This window comes from Anas platyrhynchos, chromosome 24, assembly GCF_047663525.1.
Source record: "Anas platyrhynchos isolate ZD024472 breed Pekin duck chromosome 24, IASCAAS_PekinDuck_T2T, whole genome shotgun sequence".
Classification (NCBI taxonomy): domain Eukaryota; kingdom Metazoa; phylum Chordata; class Aves; order Anseriformes; family Anatidae; genus Anas; species Anas platyrhynchos.
In genome coordinates this window covers 4,115,201-4,129,926 of record NC_092610.1, presented here as the reverse complement: position 1 = coordinate 4,129,926, position 14,726 = coordinate 4,115,201, and the positions used below count along the sequence as shown (strand labels likewise).

Genomic DNA, 14,726 nt, shown 5'->3' with positions numbered 1-14,726 from the left:
CTTGAGATGGAAGCAGATCTTCTTCAAGGCGACGGCTGGCTGGCAGCCTGGAAAACCTGGAGCCTCCCGCAGCCTCCCGCGGCGCCTCGCACCCAGGGGTGGGTGCTGGCGGGTGGGGGACACGGCCGGGGGGCACCACGGGATGCTGTGCGTGGAGGGGCAGCGTAAAACGGGTGAAAAAAGGTCATTTCCATCACCATCACGAACCTGTCTCAGCCAGGGTGTGCTGAGGGGGGGTGGTGGATACCCGGGTGCCCAGGGCTGGGGGTGTCCGTCCAGGGAACCGCAGGATTGACGGGGATTTAATCAGTGGGGTTTGCCCCAAAGCACCCAAAGATGCCTCCAGCTTTTTTTGGCTGAACAGAGCCCGGCGCTGGTGGCGGTGATCGGGCAGGGGAGGGAAGATTTGGGCAGGGGAGGGAAGATTTTAATGCCCCAGGTGCTGCTGATGGGGTGTGTTTGGGACACTGGGGATCTTTGTTCTCCCTCCTCCTTCCCTTTCCCCCTGAGGGTGTCTCCTCCAGGCAGAGGATTTCGGCCCTACAGCAACCTGCCCCACACCGAGCTGTCCCCACACACCCCGGGGGGGGACCGGGGAGGACATGGCCAAGCTGGAGGCTGGGGGAGGCTTTTTGGAGCCTCCACGGCCTCAGCCAGAGCCAAGCATGAAAAATCCGAGCACAAATCTGCCTTTTGTGGGGCCCCCAAAATTTGTCATTCCCCACAGGTACGCAGGGTGCCAGCCCCGTGGCTACCAGTGTGAGCAGCTGGCTACAGCCCGGCTGGGTGCCCTGTCCCTGTCCCCCCCCCGTGCCCCGTGTCCCCCCTTGTCCATGTCCCCCCCATGCCCTGTGTCTCCCCCACGCCTTGTCCCTGTCCCCCCATGCCCTGTGACCCCCCCCGTGCCATGTCCCCCTCCCCATTTCCCATGTCCCCCCCACCCCATGTCCGCTCCCCTCCTATACACCCCCCCCGTGCCATGTTCCCCTCCATGCCATGTCCCCCCCATGCCCTGTGTCTCCCCCACCCCTTGTCCCTGTCCCCCCCTTGTCCATGTCCCCCCTATGCCCTGTGACCCCCCCCATGCCCTGTCCCTGTCCCCCCCCACCCTATACTCCCCCCACGCCATGTCCCCTTCATGCCCCATGTCCCCTCCATCTTGTGGCCCCCCCATGTCCCCCCATGCCCCGTGTCCCCCTCCATGCCCTGTGACCCCCCCGTGTCCCCCCATGCCCTGTGACCCCCCCATACCCTACCCCTGTCCCCCCAAAACCCCGTGTCCCCCCCATGCCCCCTGTCCCCCCCCATGCCCTATCCCTTTCCCCCCACGCCCTGTGTCCCCCCCCATGTCCCCCCCACCCCCTGTCCCCCCCCATCTATCAGGGGCTCCAGGTTTCCCCCCCCCCAATGCCCGCAGCAGCAGCGGGGCCCCCCCAGGCCCGGCCCGCCCAGCCCAGCCCTGTCCCCGTCCCCCCCCCTCCGCTCCCCTTTGGTCCCGTCCCGCTTCCCCCCCCCGCTCCCCCATTGGAACGTTCCTCCCAGGGCCTGAGAGCGTAGAGGCGGAGGGCGACACCAAAGGGAGGCTCTTGGGGAGGGGGGGAGAAAGACACTCCCCTTTTCCTCTAAAGTCGCGGGTAATATCGTCGTGTTTTGTCCCTCTAAGACCCATGAGAAGATTTTAGAAATATCGTGACTTTGCTCGATGTCGCGATTCTCCCCTCCGCCCCGGGGATGCGTCCCAAAACTCCCCGAGGCTCCCCCTGCCCCGTCCCCCTGGTGGTACCTCCCTCCCTGTTTACTCTCTTTGCGCGGCCGCCTTGGGTGGGGTTCTCCGGCTACTCTACTTTCGTACGCAAGTGGCGTAGGGCGGCTTTGATAGACAGCCACTCTCAGCCAATAGCGTGGCGGCGCTGCTGGCCGGCCAGCCAATGGCGTGGCGGACCGGCGAGCGGGAGGAGGCGGGGCGAGGCTCAGTCAGGACGGGGAGGGGGAGCCGTGGAATGGCGGACGGCCGGGCTGGGCCGCCCTGGTGGTAGCGAGCCCAGGGGCCCGGAGAGGACAGCACCGGAGCGAGGTGAGTGCTGAGAGCAGCCAGCGGGGCCCCCCCCGGCCCTTCCCGGCCGCTTCTGGTCTCGGGAGAGCGGCGGAGGGGTTGGGGTGGGCTGCTAGGCCCTTGCCAAATAGTGAGCCACGGGGCTGAGGCGGGCGGTGGTTCCTGCCACAAAGTGAGCTTATAGGGCCTGTGAGGGGGCTCCGGTGCCCCCGGGTCGGGAGGGGGATAGAGGGGGGGCTGTGGCTCGGTCCCGGGCTAGCACTCGCCCGGCCCCTCCCAGGAGCCAGGGCTCGGGGCAGGGCGTGGGCCCTGGGCCGGCCTGAGGGGCTGGGGGGAGCTGGTGGGCCTGGGCTGGGGGGTTGGGGGTCAGGGAGGTGTAGGGGGGGGTAAGGGGGTCTGGGAGGGGTTAGTGGGGCTGGGGGTGTGGGGGGCTGGAGAGGGGGCTTAGAGGGGGTGAGTAGGGGGGTCAGGGGGCCTGGAGAGGGGGGTAGGGGAGGTGGGTAGGGGGGTTAGGGGGGCTGGAGGGGGCATTAGTGGGGCTCGGGGTGTTAGGGGGGCTGGGAGTGGGTTCGAGGGGCTGGGGAAGGGGGTTAGGGGGTGTGGGAAGGGGGTTTAGGGGGGCTGGGGGTGTTAGGGGGGCTGGAAAGTGGGGTAAGGGGGTGTGGGAAGGGGATTAGGGGGGTTAGGAGAGGGGGATTAGGAGGACTGGGGGGGTAGCTGGGGGTCTGGAGGGGAGAGTAGTGGGGCTGGGGGTGTTAGGGGGTCTGGAGAGGGGGTTAAAGGGGCTGGGGGGGTCAGGAGAGGGTTTAGTGGGGCTGAGGGTGTTGGGGGTCTAGAAGTGGGTTAGAAGGGCTGGGGAGGGGTAAGGGGGTGTGGGAAGGGGGTTAGGGGCTCAGAAGAGGGGGAGTTAGGGGGTCTGGGGCAGGGGTTTACAGGGTTTAGGGGGTCTGGGGAAGGTTTAGTGGGGCCGGGGTGTTTGGGGGTCTGGGGAGCGTCCCTCACTTTGTGGTCTGGTGCGGGCTGTGCTGTCGGGGTCTGTCAGCAGCCCACCTTGGAGGTGGTTGTGGAGGAGCGTGCCCGCCTCCTGCCCACACAGCCAGCGTGCGGGGCGCTGGGGAAGCCTCCCTGTGGGATGGGGACCCGTGGGCAGGGGCATCCTGGCTGTGTGCGGGCCATAAAACATCCAACTCCCGGGATAAGGCAGCCCGTGTGAGGAAATGTCTTCGCCACTGGTAAATCCCTTGGTGCTCACGGGGAAGGGCGGAACGGGACGAGGTCGGGGAGCTGGGGCAGAAGCGCTGCCCTGCCCCTGACCTCAGCCCTCAGCCCTTCGCCTCCTTCCAGGGGAGAAATCAAGTCGCTGGAGGATGTCCTCGGGGTTGTGCCTCGCTAGTTAGGCTCGGGTTGGGGTTGCTCCTTTGGGATACGCGTGGATGTCCTTTGGAGGGAGGTGAGAGGTGGCAGCTCCTCCCTCCTGGCGATGATTTGACCTCAAAGAGCGTCCTCGGGTAGGATTTTTTTTTATTTCCTTGCCCGAAGTTTCACGTTTGGTGTTAGGTTCTGCTTTCGGCAGCAGCAGAACTGCCCGAGTTCACGCAGGGCAGAGCGCTGGCGGGTCTGCACGAGGGGCTGGCAGCGCTGCGGGCCCGAAATAATACTGATAACAACAAAAAAACTGGCGTTACATACACCTGCTCCAGACGAGGCTGGAATTTATTAATCCACCTGTAACCCCCACTCCTGTGTGTCCTTCCCTGGGCCATGTGAGGACGGCGAGGTTGGGAAGCAGCGGCGGGCGCGTGAGTTTCCCAGCGGCAGGGCTGATGCAGAGCGTGACTCGGTGGGAAGCTCTCGGTCACATGAGGAAGGGGAATTGTTGTGTTTCCCCCCCGGTTTAAGCGCCCGCAGAGCTGCCCGAGTGCTGCCTTGCGACACTTTTCGGTCGGCTTCGCCTCTCGTTGACCTTGAGCGGGGTTTTTGTCGGGGGAACCGACCCGGAGTTCGTTCCAAACCTTGGTTAAAAACAAACCCGCTGGAAACGCGGGGTGGGGATGGGGTGACTTTGAAAATCTGCTCCCTGTCACAGCCAAGGACAAGCTTGCCAGGAAGCCGGGTGGAGCAGGGCAGACACTTCAGCTTTAAGCCTTTTTTTATTATTTTTTGAGTGCTGTTCCTGAAAGTTTGAATGGGAGAGCTTGTTCTCAGCTGCAGAGGCCCAGCTCGTTCTAATCTTTGGTGGAGCTGCGGTTGGTGACGCTGTCCCGGGGCCGGTTGGTGGCCGCAGGGCTCAAACCCAGGAGCTTTGCCTAAAAATGAGCAGTTTCTGCGTGGGGAGAAGCCTCGCTCTGCTCGGCCGAGGAGCAGCTCTCCTCGCTGCCCGTCCCAAGCAGGGGTTGTACGAGGTTAGCCTCCAGCAGCCACCCGAATGTAAACTTCTCCCAACACCGCATATTTGTGCTGCTTTAAAAAATAAACAATTTTTTTTTATACCTTGTAACAAGTTCAAAAAGTAAATGCCCCAAATTCCAGTCTTTTTTTTATTATTATTATTTTTTTTAAACCAACCAAACTCGTGCTGGCTCCTGCCTGTCAGAGTCTTCCCCCTCGCAGCTGTGGAGGCGAAGCCTTCCCAAACTCTCTGGGGTTTGGGGAGCTGCTGTGGGGTGATGTTAGCAGGACCCCTGCTTAATTTGTCCCTTCCCAGCCCCACAGAATCAGAGGTGTGGCAGCAAAGTGCCTGCTCTCGCCCAGATTTCCCCTTTTGGGTTCTGCCTGGTCTGCATTCCTAACAAATCCTTCCAGCTCTGGTTTTCCGAAGCTATGCTGGGGGTGGGCTCGGCAGGAGGATGAAGAGGAGGAAAAAAAAGCGATGTGATGTGTTCCCAGCCACTTTATTTTATGCGAACCCTCCCTGAAACATGGTTTAGTGAAGTGAAAAAGGGGCTGGGGGGGGCTTGGGGCCGCAGCCCCAGCCTGGTTTCCTGGTGAGCAACGCGCCGTGCCGACCCGAGCGGGGCATTTTTCAGCTGCAATTCAGGAGGCATTTGTGAGCAGTGATTCATAACAAATAACACAACCTCCGTGATAACTGCCAACCCAGTTTCTCAGCATGCCTTGAATGTATCTCATTCTTCGGGGCTGGCCTAGGAAAAGTTGATTTCATTCACAAAGCTTAGATAATCGCGCGGCGTGGGCGGAGGGGTTAAAACTTCAGCGATTGCCTCATATGCACGGAGTTACGCTGGTAAATCAATCTCTTTTTTTTTTTTTTTATTTTGATGGTGATGGGAGAACAAAGGGGGTTGGGATCACCCTGCCCACAAAATCAGGCTAGTTTCCTTTGTCAGGCCGCAACGAGGAAGATCTCAACGAGTGTAAATCCACACTTTAATCCACGCAGGTAGTTGTTTTGGTAGGCTTTCTGGACTCTGATGCTGAATAATTTTGCAAGTGAGAGTTCTTCCTTCAGCTGTGTGTGCTGCACGACTTGGGCAAACCAGGAAAAGGAGGGAGCAGCGATGGTTGGTGAGTGCTGGCGTGTTCCTGTGCCCTCATCCAGGAGGGGCTGGGGGCACCAGGCAGAAACACGCAGCCCAAACCCACTCCCAGGGGTTTCAGCAGCCGGGACGGGGCCCGGTGCGGCCGCTCGGGGCTCAGCCTGCTCCTCGCTGTCCCTTCTGAACCTCACAGTGCTCAGGAGGTGAAGCAGAAGTGAAGAAATGCTGCTTTCCCCATGCTGAACGAAACTCAGGAGAGCAAAACTCTGCTCTTCTCCCAGCAGAGGTGGTGTTCCCATGCTCGCTGCTGCCGGGGGCTGTAGGAGGCAGTTGTGTGTTTGTGCTGTGCCTTTCTTCTCGCTGCACAGGGCTAAATATTGGTGAGATCAGGCCCTCGCTTACCACGGATTAACGTTTATTGGAATATTTTCGGTGTTTATAAACGCTGGCTTTAAAAAAGCGGGTGGAAGTGGCTGCTGGGCAATCAGCAAACGCCTGCTCGGAGCAGAACCACCCCGCTGACATTGACTTCCTTCGTATTTTTGCAACTCGGTGCAATAAAAGGGCTGCGTGTGTCCTTTTTGAGGAGGGGAGGCTCGCTGCCGGGGCGGCCCATCAGGCCCTGAAGCAGGCAGAAGCTGCTGCAGGAGGTCAGCAGCCTCGGGGCTGATCCCGAATCATGGTTTTCGGGTAGGTAGGGCTTTTTTTTCCTTCCCGGGAGGCAGCAGGGGGAGGTCCCTCCCCAGCAGGGCCGAAGCGTGAACTTCCACGTCGTGCTGTTGAGCAAGCAGCTCAAAGCGCTCGGCGCAGCCTCGGTCCAAAGCTCGCCTTCACCTGAGAAACTGTTCCTTGAGATCCTGCCTTAATTCCTGAGCTCGTGGGAAGTCCTCCTGCTGTTGGGCTCTTGCAGAAGAGGAGGAGCACAGGCGAATCTCACGCGTGCCTCTGCTGGGAGATTTGCTGGAGAGGTGGTGAAGGACCAGGGGTCTCCGTTGGGGTCCCCCAAATGTGGTTAGCAGCAACCTGCTCTGTTCTTGTGGCACCTTCTCTGTCGTCTCGTGGAGTGGGACTTGGGAGAAGTGAGCTGTGAAGGGTGCTGTGATGGTGGGAGAGGAAGATGGGGGACTCCTGCGTATCAGCAGCGTCTGACATTTGCTCTTGAAGGCCCAAATCTCTGCATGGGAAGTTGTCACCGTGTCACTGCTCTGAGATCTCTGCTGACCTGTCTGGAAGGTTTCAGTTCTGCACAGTAACGGGGCTGCTGTGCTCTGGGGACAGGGACAGGGAGTGCAGCAAGAGCCCTGTACTGAACATAGCCCCTTACTGCTGCTGGAAACCAGCCCCCAGCCAGGAGTTCACCACATTGCTTTCTGCTGGGAGGGCGTCAGGAGGAACTGAACGTCCCTTGTGCCGTGTGATGCCGTCAGATCACCTCGGAAAGCACTCGTTCAGTACGGCTGGTGATGGGTTGCTCTGACCGACTGCTTTCTGAAGCCAAGGCCCTCTTCCCACACGTGGATTTGAGATTAAAACCCAATTATAAAGCAAAGGGGTGAGAGGAGGAAGTGTCTCTTCACCCAGTGCATGCTGAATGTGGGCCTTGGGATCCCTGCCCCAGGATTTCACGGGTGCCAGATGTTCGGGTGCGCTCAGAAACCGATGAGACCAGTTCGTGGAAATGAAATCCCCAGCTTCCAGTGATGGTGTTTGTTTCAGCGTGGTCTGAAGGCCCAGAAGATTGCTGCGCCGTGGGAAAGGACAGCAGGGAGAATCGTTGCTTCCTGCTTGTTTTTAGGCTCTCCTTTCAGCACCTGATACCTGGCACCCATGCATGGGGGATGCCTCGTGTCTGGGGACTGGATGGCCGAGCCTGGCCATCCTCGGTGTTGTTCAGGTCTCGCCTCCTGTTCAGTCGCTGACGTTCCCTGGGATGTTACGGAGCCGTGTGCTTCCTCCAGGCCTCCGTTTCTCCTCGCTCGTAAAACTGGGCTAATGACTCTGACCTTTTGTTTGTAAAGCAAAAGGAAAAGGATCAACAAAATACTGGAGCTTATTTACTATCATTACCGAAATGATGAGCAATGCCACTTTGCGGTACTTCAGAGAGGCTTCGCTTATAAGATGCTGGAAATCCCTAGAGAGAGAGAGAGAGGAAAAAACGTTTCAGTCAGAAAAGGAGGAGGGGGAACGCTCCTCCCAGCCCAATCTTGTAAGTTTATCCTCCTGCAGTGCATGAGGTGATAGCTCCAGCCGTGGCCCATCCCAGCTGGGTGTTTGGAGTAGCTGCTGATGGTCTCTGATATTTTTTTTCCTGTACCAGCCGAAGGGGCTGGTGTCACTCAGCACGTCGGAGCGAGCCCTGCCTGAACCATTCCCATGCCGGGGCGTTTTGCAGAGCACTCGGTTGACCCGGAGGTATTACCGCTAATAAGATCGAGTGTGGTTTTAATTTCTCATTTCCTCTTTTCACCGGACGCCCTTTTCCTACTTGTGAGAGTCTCGCTCTGAGTCCCCGTGCAGCAGAAGTCCTTTCTGTCACCCAAAGAATGAGCGACGCAGGGCTGGAAGTGGCATTGAGAGCGGGGCCGGCAGCCACAATACCTGGTGTGTCGGCGGGGCCGCGCTTCATGCATGGAATGCAAGAAATGGGATTTAATTGGGAGGGAGGGGGAACGGCAGCCCGGGCTGAATGGCTGGGTGAAAGTTCCCCGACCACCCCTTAGCCCGGCAAAGAGTTGGTTGAGTGCTTGCCAGAGCGGAAGCGAGTTCCCTTTCAGGCACCCAGCTTTTGTGCACGGTAAGAAAAAGCTCACACTTCGGCTTCGGGCCTTGCAGCTGCAAAAAAAAAAAAAAAAAAAGTGCACACACCCAGATCCTGTTCTTTCAATACCAGCAGCTGCCGAGCTGATCCTGCGCTGGGGGAAGGCGTGTGGCTGTAAACACAGCTTGTGCAAAACCTTTCCCTTCGGTCTAGGGCAGCACGAAACAAGCGGCCGCTTCCCCTTCGGAGGCTCCGGTAGAGGCACGCGTCGTCAGCTCGTACAAAATAGCCTCGTGGTCGCTCTTGAGAATTCAGCCTTGTGTCGAGGAGGTTGTCTAGGGGCCGGCTTCACACGAGAGGTTTCCATAAAGCAGCTTATCTATAGCCCTTGTGGTCAGCTCTGGTGGGAGGACTTGCTTCTGTAGCATCCCAACCAGGGCCTTGAGCTCTGCTTCCGAAGAGGTCGGTGCAGTAACGCGATGCTTTCAGCCCCTCCGAAACGCTTCGGGGTGATACAGAGCCTGGTGCTTGCAGATTACAGAAGGTGAGATCACCGCTGGGCTGGGAACGTGCAACATGGAGCTGCCAGTTGGAAAAAAGACTTGTTTCTTTTTTTTTTTTATTATTATTTTGGCCGTCCCAAGGAGATTACGCAGGCGTCTGTCACCGCATCCAAACTGCAACTCGACCTCCCCTGTCAGACCAGGGGGCCTGGCGGAACCGCTGGGGCCTGCCTGGAAGGTTCTTCGGTGCCTCTGGCTGCGCCGGTGGAGAAAGTGAGCGCAGGGCTTGTCATTGTGCTGAGCGAAACCAGAAGGCTGCTGCTGCTCCCGGCTCCCCGCAGCTCTGCCTGCAAATCCCCAGCGGCAGCCCGGGATCACGCGCCGTGCCCGGGCGCGCACAAAGAGCAGCCCCCGCGTCTGCACGCAGGTGAGGGAGGATTGGGGAGCCCCTGAAGTGGGGCAGGGGGCCCTTCTCCTCGCCCTCGGGCACGGCCAGGCAAAGGGAACGGCTCGGAAAAGCCACCAGGATGTGGGGGCTCCTGGTGCGTGGGGGCTTGCCGGGTCTGCCACGTTTCAGGAGCGCCTCCGTTGCCCTTTCTCCGCTCCTGACATCCAAAACACCTATTAAGGGTCCTAATGTGGCACCATATATAACATTTTTTGCCTCCCACAATAGAAAACCCATGTGTTATTTTGACTTTATGAAGACACTGTTTATAAACCACTTTAATTTAGATGCTCAAGGCTGTCCTCTTTTTTTTTTTTTTTTGGTGACAAATCCCAGCAGATAAAACACTTCTGGAAAATATCAGGGAGTCACTGTCTGCTTTTTTTTTTCTCCCCTCTCATGTCAAAGGTTAACTTAAAATATTAATGCTGCGAAGATTCATTTAAGATATTTAAAACTGTTCAGGCAAGAATACATGTACATATTGTAATTACTTCCTTTTTCTTACAATTAAAGTAATTGGATTATATTTAATGAGCTATTTACATTTAATAATTAAGAAAAGACTTATCTTTGCAGTATTCCCCAAGTGCAGCAGAAGGGTGGGGGCACTCGGAGCTGTGATATAATTATCTAGGCGTGAGTTGAAACCGAAAGAGCAGTTGGGCTGCACAGAAAACACTTGGAACGGGTTTGTTCCTTCTTTCATTAATCAAAATAGTTTAGCGCGTGTTAAAGGAGAGGGGGCTGAGCTTAGCTGCAAACGCCACGGAGTTGATCTGCTGCAGAGGAAGCTTAAAATACGGTCAGGCTTGGGGAATAAGTCGTTTAGGGGAAAAAAAAAAACACAACCCACACCCTCTCTTTCTGTGCTAATTGCCCTCGAAGGCGAGTTTGCTGCTTTGCACCCGGTGCTTTGTGAGAGCCACCAGGCTCCAGCCTCTCCTCCCGCTGCCCGAGGAGGCTGGTGGGGAGGAGAGGAGGCAGCCGTGCTCACTCGCTCTCCTCGTTAGCAGTAATTCAGCCCGGGAAGGAGCTCTCGGGCCGTGTTTGCTTTAGCAGCCGCACACCATTTGCAGAAGGTGGCCTGGAGCCTACCTGCCCTACCTCAAAATGGAGCTGCTGGGAGCCCTGCCGGGGGCACCCACCCGCGGCCCTTCCAGCTCAGCGCGGTGCCAGCACAGCCTCCGAGCCTCGGGAAACGGGATCTGAGTCTTACCAGTGCTTCTTCTGCCTGTGCCAGGACGGAAACAAAGCCGCTTCTGCCCCAGAAAGCTTCACGGCTTCACGGCCTCGACCTTTAAGGACGTGCTTTTGGGGCCATCCCGTTTTAGCAGGCGCTCTTGTTGGGGACCTCCTGTGGCTGGCCACGAGCCTGCCCCCTGGCCATGCCTCTGCCCCACGCTCCTGGAATATCCGAGAGCCTACCAGGGCTTTCTGTGCCTCGGTAAACCAAAGTTACCTGTTGTGGAGCTTTCGGTGTTGGTCTGCGTTGGCCCCGACCTTGCACCCCTGCCAAAATGAGGCGTGGGTTTCTGGGGAAGCGTTCTGCCCCCTTTGCTCTCCTGTTTCCTAGGAGGCAACAAAGCCCGAGCTCCTCGAGCGCTGGATGAGCGCTGTCTCTCTCCTGATGGATATCCTCCCAGCAAAGACCTTGAAACCTTTCTGTTTCTGAGCCTTAATTCCTGTTTAATCAATAGTTCCGTATTCGGAGAATCAAATCTCTGTGACAGCTCTCTTTAATTGAACTAAACTGCCTTTCTCTTGTCACAGCTCTTCTAGAGTTTTTATTTCAGCGCGTTTGTTCTGCCTGCATCCTCGCCAGGCGCTGATAGGAACACCAGGTGACCCTCTTTGTTTAACTTGTTTTTCAGCTAAATGAATGAAAACATTAATTAGGGCAATGGTGTGTTTTAGGAATAAAAAAAAAAAAAAGGCTAGGTCAAACTGCTGGCACCGTTTGCGCTCAGCAGAAGCTCGGAGGATCTGTTTGTTCCCCAGCAGAGGCACCCCCAGCCTTCCACCCCCGGCCTGGTTCCTGCCAGCAGCTTCGAGCTCGTCCCTCTCCAGGAGAACAGGCTGGCGTTTACTGCAGCAAGATCATCTTCGGGAAAGCTGATAACAAAAGTTTAAAAGGAAGAGCCAAATTTTCACTCACACCTGTGCAATCCCCTCGAGGGCAGTAAATGATGATGATAATGCATGAGCCAGACAAAAAAAAACGCAGAAAATGGCTTGCCGAGTCTCTTTTGCATTTTTCAGAGCCAGAGGACTGGGAAAAAAAAAGAAAAAAAGGGTATTTTTGCTCTGGGAAGCGAGCAGGCTGGCTGCTTGATGTCTCAAGGACTGCACAATGCTTCCTCATGCGGTGGGACAGCGCAGCGGAGGCGCTGCCCCTGCCCCACGCCGTGGCCGACACACATTAGGGTCGTGTCACCCTAATTCTGGACTTGGTGGTCACAGTGGGTTGGTAATACACAGAGGGGTGCTTCGAGGGGCTGCCCGTGCTCTCCTCTAGGAGACAGCCTGTTTTTTTTTGGGAGATGCTGCTCCAGGAAAGCTTCGTGTGGTGGTGGGGCAGAGCTGAGCCCTCTCAGCACCTGGGAGGAGACGCGGGGGGCACATTCCCCCCGTGCACGGGGATTTACCCGTGCAGCTCCCCCGTGGCTCATGGGGAGAGCAGAGCCCCGTGAAAGGCAGCAGCCCCGCAGCTGCCCTGCGCTGCTGACTCCTGCTCAGCTGCTGGCAGGCTGGGCTCTTAATGACAGATGAGCCTGTGACGCGTTTTTGGGAATGAATACTTGTTACAGCTGGCGGGATTGGAGTAGTTTGTGGCATCGCATGGCAGTTTGCTCTATAATTTCCCTCCCTATTGCTCGGATGCAGCACTGATTGCTAGGTCTCTCTCCGAGTGTGTGACTGTAGCATTCCTGATTGCTGCATCCCACTTCTCTGTGGCTGCATTGTGCGCTTGGATATAGCCCTGAGCGCTCAGCAGAGCCTTCTGCTGAATATTTTTTTTTTTTTCCACTTCTCTGTGTGTGTGTGTGGCTGCTGCTTCCCTTTCTGCTAGTCTTTTGGGGTTACGTAAAAGCCGGTCTCTTTCTGGCCATTACAGCTACATGGGGGAGTAGTTACTGCTGAGAGAAGCTTGAAATTTGAAGCAGAGTTGTCACAGACATTAGAAAGAACAGTCAGTCTGCGTTGGCAAGCTACTGAGTTAAGTCTCATTTCATACTGATGGGAATTTCAGATCTGATTATCTCCTTCCTCCCTCATTCCCAAACCTGCTGGTGTGTCTAATCCCCCGGCGGGTCCTCCTAAAGGCTGCTCAGCCCGAGGCTGGGGCTCCGAGGCTGTGGCCAGGCAGAGGATTTGGGGGTTGCTGCTCAGGGCGATTCGGTTACCCTGAGGTGCTCCAAAACCCAGCTCGGTTTTCCCTCCCCTTCCCCAAAACCGTGCCGTGTCCTCCCTGGGTGCTTTGTGCCGCAGCAGACACGGTGACAGATGACGGCACCGCCGGGGTGCAGATTTATTTGCAGATGGTCCCCGATCCAAGAGGTGGCGCAGGGAATTACCCAGGTGACTCCCACTAACGCTATGCTCCCCGCTCAAACACCGGCGAGAAAAACCTCGCCAGATCTCCCCGCCTGTTATTTACAGCCCTTTGTGTGCCTCGCACACCCCTGGCTCACCTTGCAGCACTGCCTGGGCTCCCTGCCTGCCCTACAAACCCCCCCAGACCCCCCGGTGCTCCTCGCTGCCCCTCTCCAAACCGCTCATTAGGGAGCGTTTGCTGCGAGTTGCTGTTTGCTTTTGACGGAACCCGTGTAGGAAAGCAACTCCTCCATCCGAAAAAGTCCCCGCGTTGCTTCTCAATGCTTGTAATCAAAGTCTGTCTCCTTTATTGTCGGGAACAATCGCCCAATTTCCCTGTGCCAGCCCTATTTATTAAAAATAGTCAATAAGGCGCAGCTTTGTGCGCGAGGGGTTTATAGACTGGCAGCCCTCACTTGAAACGAACCAATTGTACTTGATTCTCATCCAGAGCTGGGATTCCTGTGTGATCTGCTCCAGCAGGGCTCACGCGGAGAGCAGTCAATGACTTGCTGATCAGGAATCTGGGAGCAGCAGGCTCGTCTTAAATTTACCTCGGGCTTTGCTCGAAGTGCTGGATTAGAGAAGGCAAAAATGGCACGCTGCGGGTTTTTTTTTTTCCCCCTTTACTGGCCCGTGTTGCGCCACGCTTGTCCTCCAGCACCGCAAGAGCATTTACAGAAATAATTGCTGAAGTCAGAACCCGCTCAAAAATCGGTGAGCGAGGCGTTCAGGTGAGAGCTCGTCGTGGAGGGAGCCGCGTGAAGGAGCCCCATGCACAAATCCTGCTCTGCTGGAGAAACACGAGGGGTCCCAGCAGGCGGTGAGCCGGCCCGGGAGCTGCTGGGGAGGATGATGGATCCTGAAAACGAGGTGGCTGGAAGAGCACGAGGAATCACAGAGCAGCAGGCAAGGCTTTTGTCGTGCTCAGCAAACTTTCCGGGCCGGCGCGGAGCGGGCCGGGGCTGAGCAACGCCTGCGTAAGCGTTTTGGGAGAGGGGAAATTCTGAGGAATTCTGGCAATGCCCGGCTGGAGGTGGGGCGGCGTGCAGCTGCGGGGAGGCGAGGGAAGGGAAAAGAGCCACGGGGCGAAGCTGGGCTCTGCGGATGGTTTGGCTTTTAGTCACCGCCGTCCTAACACGGCGCGGAGCCTTCCCCCGTTCAAGCCGTGACTTGGAGGCTGCAGGAGCAGTGCTCGCCCCGAGCAGGTAGGGAGCTTCTGCTCCCAGTGGGGGAGAGCAAACCGTGAGGGAACCTCAGAAAAGCCTCTTGCTGCTTGTTTCGAAGAAGGTGTGAAGCAGGGCGATTAGGAGCGTTTTGGACATCCATCGATGCAGCAGCACTCGTGGATCTGGCGCACGAGCGGCACCAGCGCCTTTCCCAACAGCTCTCCCAACCAGCAACCAGCAAGGATCGCTCAACTCTTCCCTCACACAGCTACACTGGGTTTCACTGTGCTGCCTTTTTTTCCCCAAATTCCCCAGAAATCTGTTGCAGGCAGTTTCCCCTCTCCTCCCCCCAGCAGCGGGGCTGCTCCGTGCCCGCCGAGCGCCTCCCTCGCCGTGTCTAATAAGCAGCGCCCGCACCCCAGACTCCAGCGCCGAAACAAATCTAATCTCGGGCATTAATAAGCGAGTGGAAATGCTTATCTTTGCCCAAAAGATAAGGATTTTTTTTTTTTTTGGCCTCACGATTCATTTAAATTGCTTCTGAATGGTAGGATTTAGTCCTAATATATGGGCTGCGGTGGTTACGTGACAGTGACTAATGCCTGATGACCACTCTGGCGAGCTGGGGTGGAAAACTGCTGTGCTGTTCTGCCCTGACTACTGAAAGTAAAGCATCTCTGGCTGGCCCTTGCTGGTAG

At 57.2% G+C, this 14,726-nt stretch overlaps 1 protein-coding gene across 1 annotated transcript in view; it reads left to right on the top strand.

The window, feature by feature from the left end:
• The first annotated feature begins 1,916 nt into the window (after positions 1-1,916).
• WASF2 (WASP family member 2) overlaps positions 1,917-14,726 on the top strand; it is a 32,144-nt gene continuing 19,334 nt past the window's right edge. The window contains exon 1 of the mRNA XM_027443714.3: positions 1,917-2,074. The gene's annotated coding sequence lies outside the window, so the exon portion shown is untranslated. The remainder of the gene's footprint in view (positions 2,075-14,726) is intronic.